Source organism: Brassica napus, chromosome C6 (genome assembly GCF_020379485.1).
Source record: "Brassica napus cultivar Da-Ae chromosome C6, Da-Ae, whole genome shotgun sequence".
NCBI lineage: Eukaryota > Viridiplantae > Streptophyta > Magnoliopsida > Brassicales > Brassicaceae > Brassica > Brassica napus.
In genome coordinates, this window is record NC_063449.1 from 47,475,087 (window position 1) to 47,483,123 (window position 8,037).

Here is an 8,037-nt window from a genome sequence, read left to right on the forward strand (position 1 = left end):
ATTTTGGGAGTATTATGAAGTTTTACTAAATTAATTGATAAACATTTTATAACGATTCCCATATACCTTGAAAGAGAATTTAACATACATTAATAAAAATGTAGAATGTGGTTAGAAATTCTAAAACAACATTAAAATGTTTAGGCTTCAGTATATAGAGCGTCTAACGTAAAACTAAAAGTTTTTCGTAGGGGTTGTTAACACATAGATTTTGAGAAAAATTCAAAAAATATAACAATATTGCTTTAATGCATTGTTGCCTTATGTACTAATATACGGTAATGGTCAAACAGGTTTGGAAACTTTGTTGTCTCCATTTCTCGAGAGAATAGCGATTTTATAATTGCTAGTCCACTAATTTAGGGAGTATATAAAATTTTAGTAAATTAATTTATAAAAAAATTGAACGATGCTCATGTACCATAAAAGAGAGTTTATCATACATTAATACAAATGTATAATGTGATTAGAAATTTTAAAATAACACTAAGATTATAGGGTTCAGTATATAAAGCGTTTACCAAAATTCAATATTTTTGTAGGGGTTGTTAACACATAGATTTTGAGAAAATTTCAAAAAAATATGACAATATTGTTTTAATGCATAGTTGCATTCTGCACTAACATATGATGATGTTGAAAGAGATTAGGAGCCTTTGTTGTCTGCGTTTTTCAAGAAAATAGCGACTTTATAGTGGTTATTCCACCGATTTAGGGAGTATTACAAAGATTTACTAAATTAGTTGATAAAAAATAATAATGATTCTCATATACCATGAAAGAGAGTCTAACATACATTAATACAAATGTATAATGTAGTAAGAAATTTTAAAACAACACTAAAGATTATAAGCTTCAGTATATAAAGCAATTATCAAAATTCAATATTTTTGTAGGGGTTAACACATAGACTTTGAAAAAATTTCAAAAAATATGACAATATTGTTTTAATGCATAGTTGCATCATGCACTAACATATGATGATGTTGAAATAGGATTGGAGCTTTTGTTGTCTCCGTTTTTCCAGAAAATAGCGACTTTATAGTGGTTATTCCACCGATTTAGGGAGTATTATGAAGTTTTACTAAATTTAATTGATAAAAGATTATAACAATTCTCATATACCATGAAAGAGAGTTTAATATACATTAATAAAAATGTAGAATGTGGTTAGAAAGTTTAAACAACACTAAAATGTTTAGGCTTCAGTATATAGAGCGTTTAATGTAAAACTCAATGTTTTCGTAACATATAGATATTGAGAAAAATTCAAAAAATATAACAATATTGCTTTAATGCATAGTTGCCTCATGTACTAATATATGATGATGGTCAAAGAGGTTTGGAACCTTTGTTGTCTACATTTCTCTAGAGAATAACGATTTTATAATGGTTAGTCCACTGATTTAAGGAGTATATGAAGTTTTACCAAATTAGCTTATTAAAAAAATTGAACGATGCTCATGCACCATGAAAGAGAGTTTAGCATACATTTATACAAATGTAGAATGTGGTTAGAAATTTTAAAACAACACTAAATATTATAGGGTTCAGTATATAAAGCACTTACCAAAATTCAATATTTTTGTAGGAGTTAACACATAGATTTTGAAAAAAAATTCAAAAAATATGACAATATTGTTTTAATGCATAGTTGCATCTTGCAATAACAAATGATGATGTTGAAAGAGATTTAAAGCCTTTTTGTCTCCGTTTTTCAAGAAAATAGCAATTTCGTATTGGTTATTCCACTGATTTAGATAGGATTATGAAGTTTTAGTAATTAATTGATAAAAAACTAGAACGATTCCCAAATACAATAAAAGAGAGTTTAAAATACATTAATACAAATGTAGAATATGGTTAGAAATTTTAAAACAACACTAAAATGTTTAGACTTCAGTATATAGAGCGTTTGACGTAAAACTCAATATTTTCGTAGGGGTTAACACATAGATTTCAAGAAAATTCAAAAATTATAACAATATTTCTTTAATGCATAGTTGTCTTCTGTACTAATATATGGGGATGGTCAAACAGGTTTGGAACCTTTGTTGTCTTCATTTCTCTGGAAAAAGACGATTTTATAATGGTTAGTCCACTAATTTAGGGAGTATATGAAATTTTACTAAATTAATTTTAAAAAAAATTGAACGATGGTCATATACCATGAAAGAGAGTTTAGCATAGATTAATGCAAATGTAGAATGTGGTTAGAAATTTTAAAATAACACTAAAGATTATAGGGTTCAATATATAAAGCATTTACCAAAATTCAATATTTTGTTGGGGTTTAACACATAGATTTTGAAATTTTTTTAAAAATATGACAATATTGTTTTAATGCATAGTTGCATCCTACATTAATACATGATGATTTGAAAGAGGTTTAGAGCCTTTGTTGTGTCTGTTTTTCAAGAAAATAACGATTTTGTACTGGTTATTCCACTGATTTAGATAGTTTTATGAAGTTTTACTAATTAATTGTTAAAAAATTAGAACGATTCTCATATACCATAAAATAGAGTTTAACATACATTAATACAAATTTAGAATGTCGTTAGAAAATTTAGAACAACAATAAAAAAGTATAAGTTTCAGTATATAGAGCGTTTAACGTAAAACTCAATATTTTCGTAAGGGTTAACACATAGATTTTGAGAAAAAATCAAAAATTATTACAATATTGTTTTAATGCATAGTTGCCTTATGTACTAATCTATGATGATGGTCAAAAAGGTTTGAAACTTTTATTGTCTTCTTTTCTGTAGAGAATATCGATTTTATAATGGTTAATCCACTAAGGTAGTATATAAAGTTTTACTAAAATAATTTATAAAAAAAATTGGACGATTCTCATACACTATGAAAGAGAGTTTAACATACATTAATACAAATGTATAATGTGGTTATAAATTTTAAAACAACACTAAAGATTATAGGCTTCAGTATATAAAGCATTTACCAAAATTCAATATTTTTGTAGGGGTTAACACGTAGATTTTGAGAAAATTTCAAAAAATATGAAAATATTGTTTTAATGCAAATTTGTATCCTGCACTAACAAATGATGATGTTGAAAGAGGTTTGGAGCCCATGTTGTCTTCGTTTTTCAAGAAAATAGCAAATTTATAGTGTTTATTCCATCGATTTAGGGAGTATTATGAAGTTACTAAATTAATTGATAAAACATTATAACAGTTCTCATATACCATGAAAGAGAGTTAACATATATTAATACAAATAGAGAATGTGGTTAGAAATTTAAAACAACACTAAAATGTTTAGGCTTCAGTATATAGAGCGTTTAAATGAAAACTCAATATTTTCGTAGGGGTTAACACATAGATTTTGAGAAAAATTCAAAAAATATAACAATACTTCTTTAATGCATAGTTGCCACATGCACTAATATATGATGATGGTCAAAGAGGTTTGGAACCTTTGTTGTCTACATTTCTTTAGAGAATGACTATTTTATAATGATTAATCCACTAATTTAAGGAGTATATGAAGTTTTACTTAATTAACTTATTAAAAAAATTAAACGATGCTTATGCACCATGAGAGAGAGTTTAGCATACATTAATACAAATGTCAAATGTGGTTAGAAATTTTAAAACAACACTAAAGATTATAGGCTTCAGTATATAAAGCATTTACCAAAATTTAATATTTTTGTAGGGGTTAACACATAGATTTTGAGAAAATCTCAAAAAATATGACAATATTGTTTTAATGCATAGTTGCATCATGCACTAATATATGATGATGTTGAAAGAGGTTTGGAGCCTTTGTTGTCTCCGTTTTCAAGAAAATAGCAACTTCATAGTGGTTATTCCATCGATTTATGGAGTATTATGAAGTTTTACTAAATTAATTGATACAAAATTATACAGATTCCCATATACCATGAAAGAGAGTTTAACATACATTAATACAAATGTAGAATGTGGTTAGAAATTTAAAAAAAAACACTAAAGATTATATGCTTCAGTATATAAAGCAATTATCAAAATTCAATATTTTTTTGTAGGGGTTAACACTTAGATTTTGAGAAAATTTCAAAAAATATGACAATATTGTTTTAATGCATAGTTGCATCTTGCACTAATATATGATGATGATGAAAGAGGTTTGGAGCCTTTGTTTTCTCCGTTATTCAAGAAAATAGAGATTTTATAGAGGTTATTCCACCGATTTATGGAGTATTATGAAGTTTTACTAAATTAATTGATAAAAAATTATAACAATTTTCATATACCATGAAAGAGAGTTTAACATACATTAATACAAATATAGAATGTGGTTAGAATTTTAAAAACAACACTAAAATGTTTAGACTTCAGTATATAGAGCGTTAAATTTAAAACTCAATATTTTCGTAGGGGTTAGTTAACACATAGATTTTGAGAAAAATTCAAAAAATATAACAATATGGCTTTAATGCATAGTTACCTCCTGTATTAATATATGATGATGGTCAAAGAGGTTTGTAACTTTTGTTGTATACATTTCTCTAGAGAATAACGATTTTGTAATAGTTAGTCCACTAATTTAGGGAGTGTATACAGTTTTACTAAATTAACTTATAAAAAAAATTGAACGATCCTCATACACTATTAAAGAGAGTTTAGCATACATTAATACAAATGTAGAATGTGGTTAGAAATTTTAAAACAACACTAAAGATTATAGTCTTCAGTACATAAAGCATTTACCAAAATTTAATATTTTTGTAGGGGTTAACACATAGATTTTGAGAAAATCTCAAAAAATATGACAATATTGTTTTAATGCATAGTTGCATCATGCACTAATATATGATGATGTTGAAAGAGGTTTGGAGCCTTTGTTGTCTCCGTTTTCAAGAAAATAACAACTTTATAGTGGTTATTCCATCGATTTATTGAGTATTACGAAGTTTTACTAACATAATTGATACAAAATTATACTGATTCTCATATACCATGAAAGAGAGTTTAACATACATTAATACAAATGTAGAATGTGGTTATAAATTTTAAAACAACACTAAAGATTATATGCTTCAGTATATAAAGCAATTATCAAAATTCAATATTTTTTGTAGGGGTTAACACATAGATTTTGAGAAAATTTCAAAAAATATGATAATATTGTTTTAATGGATAGTTGCATCTTGCACTAATATAAGATGATGTTGAAAGAGGTTTGGAGCCTTTGTTGTCTCCGTTATTCAAGAAAATAGCGATTCTATAGTGGTTATTCCACCGATTTAGGGAGTATTATGAAGTTTTACTAAATTAATTGATAAAAATTATAACAATTTTCATATACCATGAAAGAGAGATTAACATACATTAATACAAAAATAGAATGTGGTTAGAATTTTTAAAAACAACACTAAAATGTTTAGACTTCAGTATATAGAGCGTTAAATGTAAAACTCAATATTTTCGTAGGGGTTAACACATAGATTTTGAGAAAAATTTAAAAAATATAAAAATATTGCTTTAATGCATAGTTGCCTCCTGTACTAATATATGATGATGGTCAAAGAGGTTTAGAACCTTTGTTGTGTACATTTCTCTAGAGAATAACGATTTTATAATAGTTAGTCCACTAATTTAGGGAGTGTATAAAGTTTTACTAAATTAACTTATAAAAAAAATTGAACGATGCTCATACACTATAAAAGAGAGTTTAGCATACATTAATAAAAATGTAGAATGTGGTTAGAAATTTTAAAACAACACTAAAGATTATAGGCTTCAGTATATAAAGCATTTACCAAAATTTAATATTTTTGTAGGGGTTAACACATAGATTTTGAGAAAGTCTAAAAAAAATGACAATATTGTTTTAATGCATAGTTGCATCATGCACTAATATATGATGATGTTGAAAGAGGTTTGGAGCCTTTGTTGTCTCCGTTTTCAAGAAAATAGCAACTTTATAGTGGTTATTTCATCGATTTATGGACTATTACGAAGTTTTAATAAATTAATTGATACAAAATTATTCCCATATACCATGAAAAATAGTTTAACATACATTAATACAAATGTAGAATGTGGTTAGAAATTTTAAAACAACACTAAAGATTATATGCTTCAGTATATAAAGCAATTATCAAAATTCAATATTTTTTGTAGGGTTAACACATAGATTTTGAGAAAATTTCAAAAAATATGACAATATTGTTTTAATGCATAGTTTCATCTTGCACTAATATATGATGATGATGAAAGAGGTTTGGAGCCTTTGTTGTCTCCGTTATTCAAGAAAATAGAGATTTTATAGTGGTTATTCCACCGATTTAGGGAGTATTATGAAATTTTACTAAATTAATTGATAAAAATTATAACAATTTCCATATACCATGAAAGAGAGTTTAACATACATTAATACAAATAAAGAATGTGGTTAGAATTTTAAAAACAACACTAAAATGTTTAGACTTCAGTATATAGAGCGTTAAATTTAAAACTCAATATTTTCGTATGGGTTAGTTAACACATAGATTTTGAGAAAAATTCAAAAAAATATAACAATATGGCTTTAATGCATAGTTACCTCCTGTATTAATATATGATGATGGTCAAAGAGGTTTGTAACTTTTGTTGTATACATTTCTCTAGAGAATAACGATTTTGTAATAGTTAGTCCACTAATTTAGGGAGTGTATAAAGTTTTACTAAATTAACTTATAAAAAAAATTGAACGATCCTCATACACTATTAAAGAGAGTTTAGCATACATTAATACAAATGTAGAATGTGGTTAGAAATTTTAAAACAACACTAAAGATTATAGGCTTCAGTACATAAAGCCTTTACCAAAATTTAATATTTTTGTAGGGGTTAACACATAGATTTTGAGAAAATCTCAAAAAATATGACAATATTGTTTTAATGCATAGTTGCATCATGCACTAATATATGATGATGTTGAAAGAGGTTTGGAGCCTTTGTTGTCTCCGTTTTCAAGAAAATAACAACTTTATAGTGGTTATTCCATCGATTTATTGAGTATTATAAAGTTTTACTAAATTAATTGATACAAAATTATACTGATTCTCAGATACCATGAAAGAGAGTTTAACATACATTAATACAAATATAGAATGTGGTTAGAAATTTTAAAACAACACTAAAGTTTATATGCTTAAGTATATAAAGCAATTATCAAAATTCAATATTTTTTGTAGGGGTTAACACATAGATTTTGAGAAAATTTCAAAAAATATGACAAAGTTGTTTTAATGCATAGTTGTATCATGCACTAACAAATTATGATGTTGAAAGAGGTTTGAAGCCTTTGTTGTCTCTGTTTTTCAAGAAAATAGCAACTTTATAGTGGTTATTCAATCGATTTAGGGAGTATTACGAATTTACTAAATTAATTGATAAAAGATTATAACAATTCTCATATACCATGAAAGAGTGTTTAACATACATTAATACAAATAGAGAATGTGGTGAAATTTTAAACAATACTAAAATGTTTAGGCTTCAGTATATAGAACGTTAAATGTAAAACTCAATATTTTCGTAGGGGTTAACACATTGATTTTGAGAAAAATTCAAAAAATATAAAAATATTGCTTTAATACATAGTTGCCTCCTGTACTAATATATGATGATGGTCAAAGAGGTTTGGAACCTTTGTTGTACACATTTCTCTAGAGAATAACGATTTTATAATAGTTAGTCCACTAATTTAGGGAGTTTATAAAGTTTTACTAAATTAACTTACAAAAAAAATTGAACGATGCTCATACACTATAAAAGAGAGTTTAGCATACATTAATACAAATGTAGAATGTGGTTAGAAAATTTAAAACAACACTAAAGATTATAGGCTTCAGTATATAAAGCATTTACCAAAATTTAATATAGGGGTTAACACATAGATTTTGAGAAAATCTCAAAAAATATGACAATATTGTTTTAATGCATAGTTGCATCATGCACTAATATATGATGATGTTGAAAGAGGTTTGGAGCCTTTGTTGTCTCCGTTTTCAAGAAAATAGCAACTTTATAGTGGTTA